Below are 5,500 nucleotides of genomic sequence, written 5' to 3'. Positions count from 1 at the left end.
GTAGGTAGGTATGGTGGACACAAATGGCATAGTGGTTGGCTCAAGGATTTTGGATGCATGAGAAGTATTCCCTCTCGATACAAGGTTTAGGCTAGCAAGGTTATTTGAAACAAACACAAGGATGAACCGGTGCAGCAAAACTTACTTAAAAGACATATTGTAAACATTATAAGACTCTACACCGTCTTCCTTGTTGTTCAAAGCTCAATACTAGATATTATCTAGACTTTAGAGAGACCAAATATGCAAACCAAATTAGCAAGCTCTAGGTGTTTCTTCATTAATGGGTGCAAAGTATATGATGCAAGAGCTTAAACATGAGCACAACAATTGCCAAGTATCAAATTATTCAAGACATTTTAGAATTACTACATGTAGCTTTTCCCGATTCCAACCATATAACAATTTAACGAAGAAGATTCAACCTTCGCCATGAATACTATGAGTAAAGCCTAAGGACATATTTGTCCATATGCAAAAGCGGAGCGTGTCTCTCTCCCACACAATGAATGCTAGGATCCATTTTATTCAAACAAAACAAAAACAAAAACAAACGGACGCTCCAAGCAAAGTACATAAGATGTGACAGAATAAAAATATAGTTTCAGGGGAGGAACCCGATAATGTTGTCGATGAAGAAGGGGATGCCTTGGGCATCCCCAAGCTTAGACGCTTGAGTCTTATTAGAATATGCGGGGGTGAACCACCGGGCATCCCCAAGCTTAGAGCTTTCACTCTCCTTGATCATATTGCATCATACTCCTCTCTTGATCCTTGAAAACTTCCTCCACACCAAACTCGAAACAACTCATTAGAGGGTTAGTGGACAATAAAAATTAACATGTTCAGAGGTGACACAATCATTCTTAACACTTCCGGACATTGCATAAAGCTACTGGACATTAATGGATCAAAGAAATTCATCCAACATAGCAAAAGAGGCAATGCGAAATAAAAGGCAGAATCTGTCAAAACAGAACGATCCGTAAAGATGGATTTTATTGAGGCACCAGACTTGCTCAATTGAAAATGCCCAAATTGAATGAAAGTTGCGTACATATCTGAGGATCACGCACGCCGGCTTAATTTTCCGAGCTACCTACAGGGGAGGCAGGTCGAAATTCGTGACAGACAAAGAAATGCAGAATCGCGCGAGTAATCCAAATCTAGTATGAACTTTACTATCAAAGACTTTACTTGGCACAACAAAACACAAAACTAAGATAAGGAGAGGTTGCTACAGTAGTAAACAACTTCCAAGACTCAAATATAAAACAAAAATACTGCAGTAAAAACATGGGTTGTCTCCCATAAGCGCTTTTCTTTAACGCCTTTCAGCTAGGCGCAGAAAGTGTGTATCAAGTGTTATCAAAAGATGAGGTATTGATATCATAAGCTCCCCCATCTGTAGTGGTACTAAGGGCTTTGTCAATTTTAGGCCTATAATAATATTTCTTTGGTTTAGGCACTTTAGAGACATACATAAACTTTTGCTCCTTACCCACATAAGCTTTTTCTCTAAACTTTATAGATGAAAAGGTTGAACCCAAGGTTCCCATAGCTTTTTCAAGTTCAACAATCCTATTGATTTGATCATCATGGACAACACAAGTTCCTAGGACACTAATTCTTTCATCAATTCCTCCTAAGGATTTATCAAGTTCATCAGTTTTATCAAGTAACATCTCCAATTTTGTTTCAACACTCGGAAAAATTTTCTCTATGATTTCCAATTTTTTCATAACATCCTCAAGAGAGGTTTCAATTTTAGTTTCATTAACAGGTGGTGTTCCAAATAAACTCTCAATAATGCAACTAGCTTCTAAAGCGGGAGCGCCTAGGAAGTTACCTCCCGCGAGACAATCAAGAACATATCTATTCCAACTAGAGATACCAACATAAAAATTCCCGAGTAAGATAGTGGTGGAGTGTTTCTTAGTGCACCTACTATGAGCATCACTAATTCTATACCAAGCATCTTTTAAACATTCTCCCCCTTGTTGCTTAAACGAACGAACTTCAACTTCAGGATTACTCATTTTAGCAATAGTAAATAAAGCAAACTAGATAAAGTAAATGCAAGTAACTAATTTTTTTGTGTTTTTGATATAGAGTGCAAGACAGTAAATAAAGTAAAGCTAGCAACTAATTTTTTTGTGTTTTGATATAATGTAGCAAACAAAGTAGTAAATAAAAAAAAGCAAGACAAAAACAAAGTAAAGAGATTGGGAAGTGGAGACTCCCCTTGCAGCGTGTCTTGATCTTCCCGGCAACGGCGCCAGAAAACAGTCTTGATGCGTGCAGTTGACACACGTCCGTTGGGAACCCCAAGAGGAAGGTGTGATGTAGACAGTAGCAAGTTTTCCCTCAGAAAGAAACCAAGGTTTATCGAACCAGGAGGAGCCAAGAAGCACGTTGAAGGTTGATGGCGGCGGGATGTAGTGCGGCGCAACACCAGAGATTTCGGCGCCAACGTGGAACCTGCACAACACAACCAAAGTACTTTGCCCCAACGAAACGAGTGAGGTTGTCAATCTCACCGGCTTGCTGTAACAAAGGATTAGATGTATAGTGTGGATGATGATTGTTTGCAGAGAACAATAAAACAAGTATTGTAGCAGATTTGTATTTCAGTATAAAAGAATGGACCGGGGTCCACAGTTCACTAGAGGTGTCTCTCCCATAAGATAAAAGCATGTTGGGTGAACAAATTACAGTCGGGCAATTGACAAATAGAGAGGGCATAACAATGCACATACATGATGTGATAAATATAGTGAGATTTAATTGGGCATTACGACAAAGTACATAGACCGCTATCCGAGCATGCATCTATGCCTAAAAAGTCCACCTTCGAGGTTATCATCCGAACCCCTTCCGGTATTAAGTTGCAAAACAACGAGACAATTGCATTAAGTATGGTGCGTAATGTAATCAATAGTTACATCCTTAGACATAGCATCAATGTTTTATCCCTAGTGGCAACATCACATCCACAACCTTAGAACTTTCTCATCACTCGTCCCGGATTTAATGGAGGCATGAACCCACTATCGAGCATAAATACTCCCTCTTGGAGTTAAGAGCAAAAACTTGGCCAGAGCCTCTACTAATAACGGAGAGCATGCAAGATCATAAACAACACATAGGTAATAACTTGATAATTAACATAACATAGTATTCTCTATCCATCGGATCCCGACAAACACAACATATAGTATTACGGATAGATGATCTTGATCATGTTAGGCAGCTCACAAGATCCAACAATGAAGCACAATGAGGAGAAGACAACCATCTAGCTACTGCTATGGACCCATAGTCCAGGGGTGAACTACTCACTCATCACTCCGGAGGCGATCATGGCGATGAAGAGTCCTCCGGGAGATGAATCCCCTCTCCGGCAGGGTGCCGGAGGAGATCTCCAGAATCCCCCGAGATGGGATTGGCGGCGGCGGCGTCTCAGTAAGGTTTTCCGTATCGTGGCTCTCGGTACTGGGGGTTTCGCGACGAAGGCTTTAAGTAGGCGGAAGGGCAACGCGGGGGGCCACACGAGGGCCCCACACACCAGGCCGGCGCGGCCAAGGGCCAGGCCGCGCCGCCCTAGCGTGTCGGCGCCTCGTGGCCCTACTTCCTTCCCCCCTCGGTCTTCTGGAAGCTTCGTGCAAAAATAGGACCCTAGGCGTTGATTTCGTCCAATTCTGAGAATATTTCTTTACTAGGATTTCTGAAACCAAAAACAGCAGAAAACATCAACTGGCTCTTCGGCATCTTGTTAATAGGTTAGTGCCGGAAAATGCATAAATACGACATATAATGTGTATAAAACATGTAGATATCATCAATAATGTAGCATGGAACATAAGAAATTATCGATACGTCGGAGACGTATCAAGGTGAATTTTAAGGTGCCTTCTCCCACATCTATGACTGCTCCCAATAGTTTCAGCAGGGATATTCCGAGTGTGATTTGTCATGTTCCTACACAATCAATAACAAGATAATCAGTGGATATTGTTCTTCCAAGAATGGGTGTATGCACACCCTCGGCTATTCCCTTAGGAATTATAACAGAGTTATCAATAAGGGTTATTCCTTCTCCCCCTTCAACGAGTCCCCAAAGCGTCAAAGATTCATAAATACTCTTAGGCATAAGACAAAATTATAATCATTATAATCATCATAAATAGGAGGCAAAGTATCATCAAAGTAAATTTTCTCCTCAATGCTTGGGGGACTAAAAATATCATGCTCATCAAAGCCAGCTTCCCCAAGCTTAGAATTTTCCATATCATTAGCAACAATGGTGTTCAAAGCGTTCATACTAATATGTTCCATAGGTTTTTTAATTTTTGCATCAAACCATCCATGTCTTAAATCAGGAAATAGAATAAGAAGCTCATTGTTGTCCATTATGCCAAACTAGTGTAAACAAGAAACAAAAAGATGCAATTGCAGGATCTAAAGGAAATAGCTTCGAGTACTTACAACGGCGAAAATAGCTTAGTAGCCGAGATCCGGAGTGTGAGTACCTTTTACCTTTCCTCCCCGGCAACGGCGCCTGGAAAATAGCTTGATGTCTACGGGAGCTTCTATTCTTGTAGACAGTGTTGGGCCTCCAAGAGCAGAGGTTTGTAGAACAGACAGCAAGTTTCCCTTAAGTGGATCACCCAAGGTTTATCGATCTCGGGGAGGAAGAGGTCAAAGATATCCCTCTCATGCAACCCTGCAACCACAAAGCAAGAAGTCTCTTGTGTCCCCAACACACCTAATAGGTGCACTAGTTCGGCGAAGAGATAGTGAAATACAGGTGGTATGAATAAATATGAGCAGTAGTAACGCAGCAGTAGTAACGCAGTAAAACAGTAAACAAGCAGCGATAGCAGTATTTAGGAACAAGGCCTAGGGATTAGACTTTCACTAGTGGACACTCTCAACTTTGATCACATAACAGAATAGATAAATGCATACTCTACACTCTCTTGTTGGATGATGAACACCACTAATTGCGTAGGATTACACGAACCCTCAATGCCGGAGTTAACAAGCTCCACAATATTCAATGTTCATATTTAAATAACCTTAGAGTGCATGACAGATCAACACAACTAAACCAAGTACTAACATAGCATGCACACTTCGTCACCTTCACACTATGTAGGAGGAATAGATCACCGATACGTCCCCGACGTATCCATAATTTCTGTCGTTCCATGCTTGTTTTATGACAATACTTACATGTTTTGCTTGCACTTTATGATGATTTCATGCATTTTCCGGAACTAACCTATTAACAAGATGCCACAGTGCCGGTTCTCGTTTTCTGCTCGTTTTTGGTTCCGAGAAGGCTGTTCGGGCAATATTCTCGGAATTCGACGAAACGAAGACCAAACCTCCTATTTTTCCCGGAAGCATCCGAACACCGAAGAAGAGTCGGAGAGGGGCCGAGAGGGCCACCACACCATAAGGCGGCGCGGCCTGACCCGGGCCCGCGCGCGCG

Source organism: Lolium rigidum, chromosome 4 (genome assembly GCF_022539505.1).
Source record: "Lolium rigidum isolate FL_2022 chromosome 4, APGP_CSIRO_Lrig_0.1, whole genome shotgun sequence".
NCBI classification, from domain to species: Eukaryota; Viridiplantae; Streptophyta; class Magnoliopsida; order Poales; family Poaceae; genus Lolium; species Lolium rigidum.
The sequence above is the reverse complement of the archived record's forward strand: the minus strand, read 5'-3'. Positions refer to the sequence as shown.